This window comes from Helianthus annuus, chromosome 10 (assembly GCF_002127325.2).
Source record: "Helianthus annuus cultivar XRQ/B chromosome 10, HanXRQr2.0-SUNRISE, whole genome shotgun sequence".
Classification (NCBI taxonomy): domain Eukaryota; kingdom Viridiplantae; phylum Streptophyta; class Magnoliopsida; order Asterales; family Asteraceae; genus Helianthus; species Helianthus annuus.
This window is the reverse complement of record NC_035442.2, coordinates 99,878,504-99,896,966: the sequence shown is the minus strand read 5'-3', so window position 1 is coordinate 99,896,966 and position 18,463 is coordinate 99,878,504. Positions and strand designations below refer to the sequence as shown.

The window sequence follows — 18,463 nt, the reverse complement described above, 5'->3', positions numbered from 1 at the left end:
AAAAATCAAAAAAGCGCCGAAGGGATAATTTAAAAAAAAAAAGTTTCAGCAAATTTCAGCAAATTTATGTCTTTTTTGCCTAACACATGTTAGGCACTGAAATTTGTTTATTTTTTTAAAAAAAATCCCTTCGGCGCTTTTTTGTTTTTTTTTGCCCAAAACACTCTAAAACATGTATATTACATGTGTAATTTTTTTCAAAAAAAAAATGTCGGGAGGTTGGGTAAAAATGGGTTCCCATTTGGGTTTCCAGAGTTTTCTAAGAATTTTAGGGTTTTTTGTCTAGCATTACCCTATATATATATATATATATATATATATATATATATATATATATATATATATATATATATATATATATATATATATATTCGAAAACTTGACGTTGAAACGAATATATTCCTTTTACAAGAATTCGGATTCTAGACGATTGAAAGAAATATAAATATTTGTATTTATGTTATATGATTTCCGAATATTAAACATTTGAAATATGAATTCCGAATTCCAAAAATACATGATGTAACGACGTTTTAAATGAATATAACAATTAAATTTATTCTGTAAAAGTATACAAAGTTTTCGATTATCGATGTTTTGAAATAAGCATAAATAGCTATATTTGTTTTATATAAATAACAAGTTTTGTGACTTATAACTCGTGTTAGGCGAATATTATAATCTCGTAAAAAGTTTCCGAGTTTTAAAAGCTTGAAATAAATATAAATTTTTATATTTATTTTATATAAGTTTCATATTTCGTTAATTAAAACTCGCGTGTGGTCGAAGTGTTATAACTTCGTTTTATGACTCGTAAAACGTGGTCAAATAAAATAAATATACTTTTATATTTATTTTTATAAGAACGCTCGAATTTCAATATGTGCCGTATTTATAACAATATACGTGTTGTAATAACGAAAATTGGGCAGAGTTTCCTCTGTTTTTGGAATAACCCGACTACTAACGTGTCGATAAAATTTCAAAACGCAACAATTTTCAACAATACCAACAATATATATGTGTAAAATGTTCGTCAAGTATTTCAAAATGTAAACAAATACCTAATCGAAATGGGTCGAGCTCGGTCACATAAACTGGTGTCTAGACCTGTTCCTACTATTACATCGTCAAATATCTGTGACTGGTAGATGATGTTAAGGTCGTTAAGTGAACTAGGTAGACCAAAAAAAGCATGCCAAATCCATATGTCCTATGACGCAACAACCTCTGCAACTATAGTTGGATGACCATGATCACCCCGAGTATATTGACCTTGCCAGGTAGTAGGGCAGTTCTGCCACGGCCAGTGCATGTAATCAATGCTTCCGAGCATTCCTAGAAAACCATGTCTTTGTTCGTGTGCTTGATATAATATTTGGACGTCGTTTGCGTTTGGTTTCCGCAGATATTTCTTGCTATATAACTTCACGATCCATTCGCAAAACCTGTGCAAACATTCATGTGCAGTTCTTTCGGACATCCTTAAATACTCGTCCAACGAATCGGGTGCCGTCCCGTATGCCAGCTGGCGAATGGCCGACATACATTTCTGTAAAGTAGTGAATCCTCTATGGCCCCTAGCGTCGTATCACAGTGTGAAAAAGGATCAGACTCCGCCAAGTTGTCTGCAATACGTAAGAACATTTGACGGAACCGACGTCGAAACTTCGCGTCCATATACACAGGTTCATCGGAAAATTTAGAGATTAGTTTTACAACCACTTGTTTGTAGTATATGATGAAAAAGAAGGTTGACATCTGAAAATAACAAAAACTAATGCAACTATCACTAAAGATAATAGGCAGACAAGAACAATTCAAAAGGGTATTCTTAATCCAATTAGAAAATGTCCTCTTGTCTTCAACTATAAAATCAAGACTGTCATGCCTTCCCAATCACATCTATCATTTTTTTGGAAGAAATGGCATACCTTAAAAACCTTTGCTCCCTTTTTTACCATCTTCTACTTCTTGCTTTTATTTTGACCAATAATGTCAATGCCGATGGCCTCAAGTGGGTTCTATGAAAACACATGCCCTAAAGTTGAGGCTATTGTACAAAAGATAATAGCAGAAAAAATTTCGTTAGCTCCATCTCTTGCAGCTCCATTGCTCCGAATGCACTTTCATGATTGTTTTGTTAGGGTTAGTACATGTAGTATAAGCTTGTTTGTTACGTACACTTTTAACTTTTTAAGTTTCCTAACCCATACTTCACGTAATAGCATAACGCATTACGTCTTCACATAAACTATGAAAAGGATCGGATATAGTCTATATCCGATCCTTTTCATAGTAACGAGTCTCGTCTTAGTTATATCTTATTTAAATCTACCATTTCGTCGGAAATTTGTTTGAAAATGTTTCCCACAAATCATTTTTGTAAGAAATTTGTCGAAAATGGCAGTTTCGTACGCTTTTTTTTTTTTTTGACATAATTTGGCATAGGAGTAGACTCACTTTTGTAGTAGTGAGATGTAGAGAATTTTTTTGGGCATAGTACAATGTAAAGAGGGATTGTAATATTTTATAAATGGTATATCAGATTGCAACTTTATCACAAATTAAGTTGATAATCAGTTATTTATCTGCAGGGCTGTGACGGTTCGGTCCTAATCGACTCTACAAAAAATAACCAAGCCGAGAAAGACGGATTTCCCAATCTTTCCCTTAGAGGATTTCAAATTATCGATGCAGCAAAAACTGTTGTAGAAGCCGCATGCCCCGGTGTTGTCTCTTGCGCGGATATTTTAGCTTTAGTGGCTCGAGATGCCATGTATCAGGTAATTACCATTACAAGAGAATGCGTAAATTAGACCTAAGTTTGCCCCACACCGTGGAGCCTTATGTACCGGGTTTGCCGTCTTTTTCTCTAAAATCTATCTTTTGGTATTTTTTAAAAAAGTATATATATTTTTTCTTTTTCTAGATTAAAGGCCCTTATTGGCCTGTGCCACTGGGGAGAAGAGACGGAAGAGTATCAATAGCATCCGAGAGTTTGACTGATCTACCTTCTCCTTTTGATAACATTACTCGGCTCAAAGAACATTTCACCTCCAAGGGCTTGAGTGTTAAAGATCTTGTTGTTCTTTCAGGTATTTTGTCACCCAAAAAAATCAATAGAAAAATAATGTGGTCAATCACACAATTGTTTGTTCCTTGATGACAATATATGCGAATCAATCAATAACTACAGAATACTATATGGTAAAATACCGGTCAAATTTAACAAGATAAACATTAAATGTTCATTTTATAAAAATAAATTTATACTTTTTTTTTCTTCCGAGTGTACTTATGAGTACTAATCACTCGACCACGTGGACATCATTAGGACGTGACATGTGGCTTCTTTAGGCGAAAAAGCTGGTGCAAAACTAATATATATAGTCCGCGTGGAAGGCGGATTAGTGCTCTTGTACGCATGACATGCGACAAAGCATAGATTAGTTTTTGTAAAACAAAAGGTCAAGATTTATTCTGTCAACTTTGATTGACTCATTTTGGTGATTATTTCATGATAAAGGTATTATATACTATTTGAAAGGGTAAAATACAATATCATTTAACGTACAAATTCAGGGGCGGAACCAGCGGGGGGTCAAGAGGGTCCGTTGACCCTCCGGTCACCGGAACTTTTTGAATTTTTATTTATAAATTTTGAGTTTTTAAAGAACAAACTTAGGGATGGACCCCTAATTTGAACCAGTATAGAATATAAGCTTATGATGACCCCCTAACTAAATCGTTCTGGTTCCGTCATTGCGTACAATACGTATGAGATGAAATTATAACATGCGTGATTAGGTTTTTACCCATGCGTGATTTTTGATTTTGTACATGCGTGATGTATGGTTTTTCAACATGCGTGTTTAGGGTTTTGAGTTTTATAACATACGTAATTTCATCTCGTACGCATCGTATATTAAGAAATATTGTATGTTAACCCACACCTATAAATTATATCTCCTAATTAATATATGATAAAATAAAAAGTGAATGAACAATATCATTCACTTTTCATTTTATATATATTAATTCTTTATTTATTATGTGATTTTTTTTATATTGAGCAATACCTTATATTCATTTATTAGACTAACAGGTATGGGGTGAGGGTTTGGGCATGGTTTGGGTACAAATTCCCAAGTCACCACCCCGGGTGGGTTTGGGTTTCGGTGTGGCCCCTTGAGCGGGAGTTTCAGCCCGGGCGTTGGGCATGCCTAGCGGTCCTCCGTGGCCGGCTCTCATTGGCTGGGTTGGCTAGGCCTTAGCGGCTAGGTTTAAATTTTAAAAAATAACCGTTTTGCAAGTCACTATAAAACCCCCCAATCCCACCGCCTGTCCACATCGCTACCCCAACCCTTCACTCCACCTACCCGAACCCGCTACCCACACTTGATACCGGCACAACGCGATGAAGGGCCGCCAACCCGGTGAGACCCGTTGCTGGCCAGAAGCTTTCGCTAGCTACCGGCACAACGTGGGGAACGACCGTCACAATTTAAACTCGTGCCAACACAAGTGGCGCGAGCTACGACCGAAGCTCTACCGTTTTAAAGCCTACTACGATAGCAGCCCGGGTGGTGATATAAGTCACGAAAACCGGGTGGCGGTGGCCAACATCGAGTTCCAGGGCAAGGAGCGGAAGCCGTTTGACAAGCTCGCCCTATTCGAAATCTACCTAACGCTTTAGGCTTTTTTTTATTAACCGACCCAACACGTCACTCACCAACGGGGAGGCTCGAAGTCCACTTTTACAGTGATTAAGTGTTGAAACAAGAGTTAGGGTCTACGTTCAGTCTTTGCAATAAGTGAAACAGTTAAATGAAGAGTTGCAGGATGATGTCGGTCGAAAACAACAATGCCTTTCGCGCAACGCGCGTCATTGAAAAACACTAGTTATGGTTAAAAATATTATGATAAATTTAAACTAATTAAAAAGCACAACAATAAGAACCCGAATAACTTGGTTTAACATCTTGCCTATTCTTTCATACAGGGGGACACACTATAGGGACTTCACACTGCCTTGGAGTAGCGGTTCGGTTGTACAATTTCACTGGCAAAGGTGACACCGATCCTTCACTAGACTCGGATTACGTACCTTACTTGAAGAGTAAATGTAAACCCACTGATACAACGACACTGATTGAGATGGATCCAGGGAGTTTTAGAACATTCGACGAGAATTACTACACTAATGTTTTGAAAAGGAGAGGCTTGTTTGTATCAGATGCTGCTCTTCTCAATGACTACGAAACAAGTGCTTATGTGAAGCTGCAAGCACAGTCTCATGGGTCTACATTCTTGAAGGATTTCCAGGAATCAATGGTTAAAATGGGCCAAATCGGAGTTCTGACTGGCAGTGCTGGTGAAATCAGGCAATATTGTAATGCAATTAACTAAATATGTTGATTGGTTTCTTTTTATCTTAAGAGTGCAGCAAATGAAGCTGATGCGTGGTTTGATTAAATAAAGAGACCCGCGAAAAGGGATCTTGCTCACATATATGTGATGCTTGTATATGGTATTGTTAAGTTGCGTAAATTTGTGAATATTTTATACACGGGCAGTATTAAATAAAAAGTTAGTGTCATATCACCAATTAACAATTTGATGATTTGCTTTGTGATTTTTTAACAACAAATTTGATGTTTTGATGCATACAACACTAATGATTTAATAAAATTGTCGTACTAACATCCAGATAGTACAAGTATAGTTGATTATTAATCATTATTTTTTAAGGGCATTAATCAATAGGGATAATAAAATAATATATAAAGAATGGTGTTGCACAAAATTTGGTGTCGTGTCACCAATTAACAATTTGATGATTTGCTTCGTGATTTTTTAACAACAAATTTGATGTTTTGATGCATACAACACTAATGATTTAATAAAATTGTCGTACTAACATCCAGGTAATACAAGTATAGTTGATTATTAATCATTATTTTTTAAGGGCAAATTTTATTAAGAAAAAACAAAAACAGAATACAAAGAAGAGGAACGTATAACAACTAATTTCATACCAACTTAGATTTTTAGCTTGTAGATTTTAGATTTTTTTTATTTATATAATTGTATATTTTTTCCTTAACATTGTGTTATATTTTATGATTTTTATGTTTTGTAACCGTTCTAGATTCAAAAGATTTTTTAGAATTACTTTATCTTAATAAGCCACCTACTATACATCTCCTTTTGCTTTTCTCATTTATGGTTAAAAAAAATATGTTGGGATCTTGGCTAGGGCCGTCGTTTAGGGTACTCGGTATCATTCACCGAATGCATGCGGGAAGAGGTTTTCACCGAGCGGTTAATTGGTGGCGCCCCCTTTTCGGTGATCGGGTAGTGGGTAAATCGGTGTATAGTCACCGATGCAGGAAGAGGAGGGAAGGAAGACAGAGGGGGGGGGGGTTTAATGGTGGGTCCCAACCCCTTTCAAACAATCAGAAATGTTTTTTTTTTTTTAATTTTTTAACACTCTCCAGGTGTTTGAATCACTGCCAGTGATTGAGTGCAAAATGGGGAGTGAAATGGGGACTTAACATGGCATAATATTATTCGTTGGACAATGACTCAAACACCCTAAAGTGTTTGAATCATACCCTCCACCCTTAGGCGGTGTGACATTGGGTCACTCAAATTGAAAGTCACCGTTCAAAAAAATCGTTCATGTGCAAGAGCTAATTTACTTGTGGTCTTATCGGTGTCGTGACATGTCACACAGGGGCTTTTTGGGACGTTATATCACTAGAGCACGTAGTCATAAAGCCCATACCCATCATTACCTAATTATTAATTTTCAATTTTATTAATTAATTATAAAAACCCTAAATATTTTTTGATTGGTCAAACTTTTGAAAATCCCCTCCATCACGCCGCGAAGGAGATGGCGCTCCCCCCTTTTTTTGCCCCATAACGCCCTTCGTCGTGGTGTTCCAGGCGCCATTGGGGCTTTATAGACACGCATGACGCTCCAATACACACAATCTTAGTGTAAGAAGTCAAATTCGTTAAGGACTTACACATACATTGTTTCAAAAACTAAAGATAAAGATTAAATAAAATCAAAATGTATTACTTATCATGATCATAAAATTGAAGAATTATAAAAAGAGATACGTAGAAATAGAGGTATACAAGGCTGCGAGATTGAATCAACATCTTAAATCTTTATATAATCTCTATATCTTCTTTATCTCTATATATATCTATATTTGTATCTCTATACCTAATAACTAGAGGGAACGCATTATATATCTATACAAAATATAGATTATATGTATTTTTTAATACTATGTAATATATTAATATATACAAATATGCAATAACAATTTATTCCATATTAAATTTTTTTTTTATAAAAATACAACATTATTATTTAATATATAAAATTACATTTATTCAACTCATGTAATAAATGAGATTTTTAAATATATATTGTTTTATTGTTTGATATATACAAATATATTTATCTGTCAGTGATCCAAATTTGTCGTTAAACACATAGATTATTAAATCATCCCATCATCTTTTAAGTAGAGTAAGACGTTTTACCACCACACTATGTTTACGCCCATTTGAGAACTTACAAAACAACCAAATATGCCCAAACCTCAGGGATGATTTTGGCAATTTACTCTTTGATATATTTCTAGCTTTTATACCCCTATTACATGCATTTCATGTCATACTTCTATTTTATGTAATTATGTATTTATATCTCAGTTTCGTTTATTTCAAAGGAAATTTTCTAATCTAACCAAATAATTCGAACTAATAAACCAAAAATTTATTAGTTAATAAAATAGATTAACCGATAACTTCGATTTTAGTTGAGGCTAATAATCGAACTGAACTCCTTTCGAAAAGAATTACCCAGAAAAAGGGCCACCGATTCTTGAGTTCAACAATTTCTTGCTTTTTTCCAAAAATCAATACTTTACTTTCGTTAAAAATGCACATTTTCAAGTGTTTCAGAAAAAAGGTATAATCTTTAAGTATTTTTGAAAGATTTGAATTTAAATCACCACCCTTTATTTTTTGAACGACAACTTTATATTAGTGAAGTATTATAGTGTCTATAGTATAACCATCCGATCATATCAATCTCCACTAGGCTATAATGCATATATACCAATTCTGAAGGAAACTTAATAAATTAAAAAAAAATCCCCTTAAAAAAATCGAACCCAGAACCTAATAGTCCTAAGCCTATCTCACCCTCAACCCCCAAGATATCACAATTCAAAACCTCCTTTTATTAGATGAATGAAAAGATATATAGAAATATAGAAACAATAAAAAGTATTACAAATCTATTTGTTGTAAAATTTTACCTTTTCAATTTACTATCTCTCATATTAACACACAAGGGTAATTAGTATAAAAGGTCAATTTCTTTTTATCTTATAAAAAAAGTTACCATGCTTAATAATATTTACCAATTCAAGAGGTAACAAACGATTTTAAAATTATTTTATAAGTACCTATGTTTAAACAATTTTAAGTACTTTGTATATCAAAATTAGTTCGAGTGACCATTCATGTATTTCTAATAAGTTTTAAAGTTTTGTTATTATTTAGGAAATTCAAAAGTCTTGCAATTTTAATACCAATATTTTAATTTTATTGCGGTTTTGATACACCACACTAACTCCATCTAAGTTAGTGTTAAATTCTTGTCACATGAGGTACTTTAGTAAATTACGATTATAAATGAAAAGGCCTGGATATGATTAGTCTTTCATCTCCGCTCTTTCAAGAAACCCTATGTCACACCCCCAAAATACCACCTAGGGAATGTCCCTGGTAGGCGGGTGACGTACCAACAACGAGCCACTAATTACATTGAACCCATACAAGTTTCTGAATAAAATCCTCAATTATTAATGTAAAATACCATCAACAAGTTTAAATGAAAATCAACATGTTCAGCAGAAGCAAATAGCACACCAAAGTTAAACTGTTTCAAAAACAATGTTTGATATCAATAATCAACCACATGAATCCCTCCAGTCGACCCATGACCACTCCAGCTACTCCAGATAGCAAGTTCCCAAATCCAAGATATCTAATGACCTGCGAGCATGCAACAAGTGTATCAGACAAAGCTGGTGAGTTCATAGTTTGTGAAAACGTTAGTTACCAAGTGTTTAGTTCAGTTCATTGATTACAATGTTGATAATACCTCGGATACAAGACGGCTCCTGATTTATTTTGAACTTTCCCCAATGCTCCTATCAAAGCATTGGTCATGACTAGGTCATTAGTTCCCACCCGTCCTCTCCGGTACGGGGTGAGGGTGCCAAACCTAAGTAGCGCTACCAACTAATACCCTGTTACCTCTCCGGTAACAAACAACAAGGAGGGACTTTAATGGTGATAGGACGAGTATATTATCCAACATTCCAGATTTTACCCACAAGACATATTCCTCTCAGGAATACCCATGATTTACCCAAAAACCTATCCCTCTCAGGGATACCCAATGACTGTCCCAACCACCGGGACACATGCTCAAGAGAAATGAACTCACCTTTGGTTTGCTCGGTAAGACTAGTTACGTGTTCAAGTGCTCAAATCAATCCTAACATGGATATCATTATCAATCATACTCATGCACGAATTTTAATTATTCTATCAAGTTGAAAACACATATTGATCATCTCATAACACGTATGGCATCTCAGTTCACGCAAGTTCACATCACGAGTTCAATCATATGCAGTTTATGTATGCGATCCAAACCAAAATGGCCCATTATAAGTGTATGGTTTTTAACTAGAGTGCGAGGGTATGGGTGTGACTGATTGTGGTTCGCGACCGACCCGGTGCGGGCCAACACCCATAATTCCCTTGGACGTATGGGTGTACCCGTTAACATTCCAACAAAAAGTTTTCCAAATGATTATCCACACTTAACACACATAGAAAAACATTCAGTTATCAATGTATTGGTATTACTAGTATAAAAGACGACCTGGGCCCAGTTATCTACGGCCCAACATGAGGGTTTGTGCCATTTGATTATTAATATGCAAACCATACGTAGCCCAAATACATGGCCCAATCCAGTTTCAATGTGATCTACCCCAATTCTCCAATTAATTATCCACAGTTCCTTATTAGAATTACACAATCAAATTTAGTAATTAGTTTAAGGTCACCCCCATTATATCAACAATACCCATCATAATCATGCATTATTATATGTAACAACACATATCATTAACATGCTATCTCTTAAAATTAACAACAACAATACTAACCATATCAAACACTTTTCGTTACGACCCTAGCCTTATCTAATCTAGATTAATAATCAACATACATCTTGTTAACATACAGATTAATGATCCCAATGAATAAAACATCAAAACATCATTTAATATAGCCATGTTGGTACATCTTAATATCACACCAATAATCATGCAAACAATTAACATACTAATCATCTTTCAAATAATTCTAATCATCACATAGATCAAGATCATGAGCCTAACACCCTAATAACTTCTAGCTTGCAATAACAGTTCGTCATTATCACATTTGAATCCGATCGAGATCAGGATCATCTACAACGGCTCATGCACCTATTCAGCAATTTCGAACATCTTACACGATTCTTATGTATTCTAATAAACTATAACCCATAGAAATTTCCACAATCAACCATCATGTATTACACATAACATGGCCATACACAGAAGGGATGCAACATACATCAACGTATTCAATACTAACCTTGCGTGAGAGATGAGGTGAAATAATAGAGCAAACAGATTGCAACCGAGAGGAAGGGTAAATGTTTACTTGTTGTCGTCCATGTGGGTGGAGGGCTAGGATTAGGTAATTAAATGTGTTTGAGGAAAAGAAAAACCCTACACAATGTATACATTTGCAATCCAAGTGCATGGGCTGGGCCCAGATTTGGTTCATGGTTGTTGGGCCGAGGACACCCAATAATTAAAGAAAGATTGTTTTGCCCGAACATGAGGTGTGCGGCTACGCTAGAGTGTGCGACCAGCTTGTGCACTTTATATTTATAAAAACTTACAATAATCCAATCACAACATCAAAGACACTCAATTGCGTTAAACAAGTTTAGCATAGCACACCTCCACTTAAAGTGAAACGTGAAAAGGAGCAATGCGAGGTTAAAGGTTACGAGGTCAGATAACACTAACCTTGAAAGTGTGGGTTGTCACATCATCCCCAACTTGAAAGAAATTTCGTCCCGAAATTTGGTAAGCAGTCTCAGAGAAACGAAGTGGTAGTTCAAGATGACTGTGGAGTTTCCTCGGGTGCCACATCATCCCCAACTTGAAAGGGAATTTCGTCCCGAAATTCACCAGTTGCATCAGGATTAGGTTGAGCAGTTTTGAACAGTTGAGGGTACTTGAGTTTCATCTGATCCTCACTTTCCCAAGTGAGCTCTGGTCCACGCCCTGAGTTCCAACGAACTCTCGCGATAGAAATTCGACTGTGTCAACAAATTTACTTCATGGTCCATGCTTTCGCTAGATTCCTCGACAACTGCAATCTTGTCGCTAGCCTTGGGTTCTAGTAAAGGTACCACAAGTGTTTCATCGGGCAAACACTGCCTTGGATTCGAGGCATAAATGTCATCACAAACGTTATCCAATTCCCTAGGTATCTCGAGTTTGTGAGCGACGTAAGCGATTCTTTCCAGAATTCTGAATGTCCCAACATATCGTAAATTAGGTTTGCCACGCTTCCCAAGTGTACCGCATCCTCCCAGGGTGAGACTTCTAACATGAAACGTTCGCCCACCACAAACTTCCAGTGTTTCCTAAATTCACCAGCCATCTTGGCGGTCACTCGTTGCCGCCCTATGATTTCCGATCTAAACAATTTTCTCAATGGTTTCATGTACAAGTCCTAGAACTGTGATTAGGTTGTCACCCACCTTAATCCAACAAGGAGATTAACGTTACTGTCCATGTAATATCTTAAACAGAGCTGTCTGAATATCAGAACCGTAACTGCTACGGTAGAACTCAGCCAAAGGTACTAAGTCAGTCCCACACATGCTCACAGCATGTCCTCAAGTGTCAGGGGGGAGGGTTTCGTTTACTCTGACCATTTGCCCTATGGTGATAAGTAATGATCATGTCTAGACGTGTGCCAAAAGTGTTGTGTAGTGCCTGTCATAAATCAGGTATGGGTCAAATTCAGGGATACAGGAGTTGGCACCTCGTGCCTAAATAGCCGCCTCTCTCAGAGGAATGTTCACAAGCGGTGAGGACTCGTCAGTTTCCTTGATTGCCAGAGGGTGTACTGGTTACATGAGACAATCCACGATCACCCAGGTGATATTGTTTCCGTTTCGAGTTGTAAGTAGACTAGCGACAAAATCCATGGCAGTCTGTTCTCATTTCCATATGGGTGTTTCTGGTTGCTGATACCCCACCTTGACTTTCCCACAAGTCAAACATCATTCACATACATTGCCAGGTGGGCCTGCAGGCCCGATCACCAGTACGAGATTTATAGATCCTAACATAGCTCATCAGAACCCAGACGACTAGAATATCGAGGCCGGTGTGCTTTGCTCAACACGAGTTCCCTACAGTAGTCATATGGTGAGGCCCACATTCATTCCATGAGGTAGCGAATATCGTCTGACTCGCCAACGGTTGCTTTTCCATGCCCCGCATTGGTTTAACTTGAAAATTCTCTTCCTTCAGTTCTCCAGTTTGAACATGGCGAGCCTGATCAGGTGGATTAGAATCGATGGTGAACTGCAAAGCTCATGCACGTTCAGGTTTCACAGTCATAAACATTCAAAGGTTCCATCCAGCGATGCCGTCACATAATTAGCTTTCTCAAAACAAAGGTACACAGGAGGCCCTTGTGATTGGTCTAAATGGTGCAATTGGTACCGTCCAAGTAATGCCTCCATCTTAATTCCAAGGACCAAGGCTTCTACCGTAGGTTATGACTCGTGCAATTCTTCCTGTAGATCCACTACGTAAACCATCACTCTCTCGTGCTGCATCCATGTGTAGCTGGGGCTCTGTTTTGAACCCTTAAGGTATACCACCAGATCACCCGTACCCTCAGGTAAAGACGATGCTCAGTGCATTGTAGAGTTTGAAATTCAGAAGCTGAAAAGACGTTCTCCTGTTTCGTCTCCCAAAAGTTCACAGCACCCTGCTGTGCTAAAGAGATTAAAGTTGCGAAATCCCCGAAAAGCCTGTGATGAATCTATGATAGTATCTAGCTGGACCAAGAAATTACTGTATCCCTGATGGACTATTTATTGTCGATCAATATCTAATGAAATGGATCTTCAGCGAGATCTGCATGCATCCCCACTTCATTGACTATGTGACCAAGAAAGTGTACCTTCCTAATCCTGAAGTCACACTTAGGTAGATTTAGCGTGGAGTTGCTCCTCCCCTAGGAGTTCTAGGACAACATACGGATGCCATTCATGGTGTTCTTTTCCCTTAGTAGTGATTCTAAACGTCATCAACAAACACGGTCGATTCTTGTGGTCCATAAAGTTGTTGGTGTGTTGTTTATCCCAAAGGTCGTGGAATAATTCCTCATGTGCCTCCTAGTAATGGCCGCACTACGTTCGATATGCCGTTTTAGGAACATCCTCCCCTTGGACTTCCATCTAATGTTAGTTCGTTCGTTTATCAACCTTCGAATAGGAGCTTGACCCTTGCAACTGGTCAACAGATTGTCAATACATGATCGAGACAAACAGTTCTAGACTGTCACCTTGATGAGTTCTCCATAGTCAGTACACATATGTAAAGGCCCATCTTCCGTAATATAACTGGGGCTCCCCCAGAGCGAAGAACTAGGTCCAACAGAACTCTTTTCCAACAGTTCCTGTAGTTGATTTTACAGTTCTTGCGACCCTCCTGGTGCAAAATGGTGGAGAGTACGAGTAATCAGAGCTGCCTCTGGCGTGAGATCAAGCTAAGATTCTGCCTAATAGTTGTGAAAGTAAACCTGAAAGTTCCTCGGGTAGTACACCGAGAGAAATCTCGAACGATTGGTGGATCCTCGATCCTCTTTTCCTTTGCATTACGTCAGTAACGGTTGTTAACGTAGCGGGGTAATCCCTCCGTAAACACTTATGGGTCTTCATAGCTGAAATGGCGCTAACCCTTGCGTCACTCTGACACTTTTAAAACAGTTAACAATTTTTCAATGGGAAGAAGGATACGCAGCATTTTCTTCTCACAGGTTATATCTGTGCGATATCTGGATAACCAATCCACACTAACTACTGCATCGTACCTACCAAGGATAGCAGGGGGAAGGTCGATGTCGTACACTTGTCCCACAAGGTCGAGCTTGCATCCCAACGAACATTCGAGGCTTCAATTGACTTGCCATCAGCCAATTTCCACGACAAGTTCGGTTTCAAGAAGCGTCAGGGTTACACAGAACAGAGACAAAGCGATTATTTACCCCAAAAACATGCAAGCTACCATGTTGCTATAATGCCTGAGTCGCCTACGCCAATCCTAAATGCCCTTTCCTTGAGCACCACTTCCAGTGTTGTTGTTATGGTCACATGGATTCCCAACACTGTCATCGTTCCCTTGGTTGTTGTCATTTGACCTAATAACAGTCAACCCTTGTCAAAGTCACCTTTGTTTCCATATGGTAGGCTACGATTATGAGTACCTTGATGTTGTCGAGACTGTTGCCTCTGATGTCGTTGCTTGAAACGAAGCCCTACGATCTTTCACCAACAGAGTCCATCTTTTCGCATTCTGTGCCACGTTCTAAGGCGCTACTCAGAGTGCTGGCAGTTACACATTCCACACTATGAGCAATTGTCATCGCTTATGCCCCGATTGATTCGTAAGAGTTAACTCCCATAAGTCGCTGACTAGGGTTAAGGATTCAGTTGAAGTCAATCTGCTGATGTTCGTTACCGGTAACTAGAGTCGTTCAAATGCTGAAGTCAGTAAGGTACTACGTTTACCCTCTTGTCCATCGTTCTTGCAAGTTGACTGAGTAATACACAGTATGTTGCGAGAGTGTTGCATAAGTGATCGCACTTCGGGATTTAAGACATCAATACATTAAGTTCCAGCAAACGAAGAAAGGTGAGAAATGTATAGACCAATCATTGTCGTTTCAACATCCAACTCAGGGATATCTATACAAGCACCTAACATTCTACATAGTTTGCTAGGCGTTCAGATGGGTGTTCAAGTAATACTTGATAGCATCAAGATTCATAAGAATCCAGAGAGGAGCGAGAAGGTCACGTTCAAGTAGGAGAAAATCACTGCTATGACGCCTAAAGATTTGTTATGTTTTACACTGTTCGAATAACAGAACAGAACCCCTTTTTCACTTGTTAAGTCTCACTGGGACTCGCATGCACCCCACATTATTATTATGTGTGCACCCACAATAATATTGTGATTTGCATGCTCAGCTCAGTTCCTCCTAACTCATGTCAAATGGTTCCTCAAACTCAAATGTCAAACGGGGGTTGTCAAGGTAATAAGATCACAAAAATCCAAAGACTATGGCATACTATCAACGCACCATGATATTGTCTGCTTTGGCAGCCAGCATGCTCTCAACGCCCGCCCGTCACGGTTTTAAAATGTATCATAATGTAAGCAAGCAATTCATGCAATCATGCTATACTGACGAGTGTGTGTTCGTATGTTGCGTCATAAGCAATTGTGTACTAGTCATGTAATATATGCAACAAGTGAGAAAGACGAACCTTGCAATCTAGAGCTGAGTGTCATGGTCGTATTCACGTATTCAGAACTGTACGGTTATAGTCTGGTTTTACGAAAACGTTTTAAAACCAAATTCACTATAACCAGTGGCTCTGATACCAAACTCTCACACCCCCAAAATACCACCTAGGGAATGTCCCTGTTAGGCGGGTGATGTACCAACAACGAGCCACTAATTACATTGAACCCATACAAGTTTCTGAATAAAATCCTCAATTATTAATGTAAAATACCATCAACAAGTTTAAATGAAAACCAACATGTTCAGCAGAAGCAAATAGCACACCAAAGTTAAACTGTTTCAAAACCAATGTTCGATATCAATAATCAACCACATGAATCCCTCCAGTCGACCCATGACCACTCCAGCTACTCCAGACAGCAAGTTCCCAAATCCAAGATATCTAACGACCTGCGAGCATGCAACAAGTGTATCAGACAAAGCTGGCGAGTTCATAGTTGTGAAAACGTTAGTTACCAAGTGTTTAGTTCAGTTCATTGATTACAATGTTGATAATACCTCGGATACAAGACAGCTCCTGATTTATTTTGCCCTTTCCCCAATGCTCCTATCAAAGCATTGGTCATGACTAGGTCATTAGTTCACACCCGTCCTCTCCGGTACGGGGTGAGGGTGACAAACCTAACAAACAACAAGGAGGGACTTTAATGGTGATAGGACGAGTATATTATCCAACATTCCAGATTTTACCCACAAGACATATTCCTCTTAGGAATACCCATGATTTACCCAAAAACCTATCCCTCTCAGGGATACCCAATGACTATCCCAACCACCGGGACGCATGCTCACTTAAAATGAACTCACATTTGGTTTGCTCGGTAAGACTAGTTACGTGTTTAAGTGCTCAAATCAATCCTAACATGGTTATTATTATTAATCAGACTCATACACAAATTTTACTTATTCTATCAAGTTGAAAACACATATTGATCATCTCATAGCACGTATGGCATCTCAGTTCACGCAAGTTCACATCACGATCAATCATATGCAGTTTATGTATGCGATCCAAACCAAAATGGCCCATTATAAGTGTATGGTTTTTAACTAGAGTGCGAGGGTATTGGTGTGACTGATTGTGGTCCGCGACCGACCCGGTGCGGGCCAACACCCATAATTCCCTTGGATGTATGGGTGTACCCGTTAACATTCCACAAAACGTTTTCCAAATTATTATCCACACTTAACACACATAGAAAAACATTCAGTTATCAATGTATTTGTATTACTAGTATAAAAGACGACCTGGGCCCAGTTATCTACGGCCCAACATGAGGGTTTGTGCCATTTGATTATTAATATGCAAACCATACGTAGCCCAAATACATGGCCCAATCCAGTGTCAACATGATCTACCCCAATTCTCCAATTAATTATCCACAGTTCCTTATTAGAATTACACAATCAAATTCAGTAATTAGTTTAAGGTCACCCCCATTATATCAATAATACCCATCATAATCATGCATTATTGTATGTAATTACTCATATTATTAACATGCTATCTCTTAAAATTAACAACAACAATACTAACCATATCAAACACTTTTCGTTACGACCCTAGCCTTATCTAATCAAGATTAATAATCAACATACATCTTGTTAACATACAGATTAATGATCCCAATGAATAAAACATCAAAATATCATTTAATATAGCCATGTTGGTACATCTTAACATCACACCAATAATCATGCAAACAATTAACATACTAATCATCCTTCAAATAATTCTAATCATCACATAGATCAAGATCATGAGCCGAACACCCTAATAACTTCTAGCTTGCAATAACAGTTCGTCATTATCACATTTGAATCCAATCGAGATCATGATCATCTACAACAGCTCATGCACTGTAACACCCCGAAAACGGGTTCAGTAATCAAACCCCGTTAATACTAAAAGATGGGTAACGTGCCGTACTGGTAAAGGTAACCCGGTAAATATTAGGATTTAAATAGAAAATCCTAATATTAATTAAAAAGTGGATAAGGACTTTCAAGAAATAAAATGGATAAAAGGCCATAGTTAACAGAACTTAAGGTAAATGGGATTGAACTCCCGGAACTCACTTTGTTAACTAGGAGCGACTAACCTAGTTATTAGTTATTTGTTTTTAAAAACAATAAAGTAGCATGAACTAGTAAACCTTTTTATAAACTATGGATAATCGAGGGACCAAAGTTGGACAATTGCAAAATGTTTTTGATTTAAACAAATAAATACCAAAACACACACACATATGTGTGTGTTTGGTCGACGATTTCACAAGCCAGGAGAAGGGTTCCTTCTCAAAACCCTAAACTCACTAAATCCATCAAAATCCAAGGGCAAATCAAGACTAGATAAAAAAACCGAGCTCAAATTAGTGATCACCTAAGTGAAGGGATCACAAGGTATGTTGAATTTCATCTCTTGATTACATCTTGAGTTATAGATGAAAACTTGAAATCAGAAATTTGGCTTGCATGATTGAAGTTTGGATGAATTTAGGATGAAATTATGTCTAGGAGTAAACCCTAGTCAATAACTAGTTGAATTAGTGTTGAAATTATAAAGTTCATGATCATCCATTATGGGTGTTTAATGGGTTTTGTAGAAACATGATGAACACTAGAATCATGATTGTCAAACTAGTGTTATTTAAACTTTATG

At 37.6% G+C, this 18,463-nt stretch overlaps 1 pseudogene; it reads left to right on the top strand.

Annotated features, from left to right (window-relative positions):
* The first annotated feature begins 1,925 nt into the window (after window positions 1-1,925).
* Window positions 1,926-5,618, top strand: LOC110885119 (annotated as a pseudogene).
* Window positions 5,619-18,463: the final 12,845 nt, after the last annotated feature.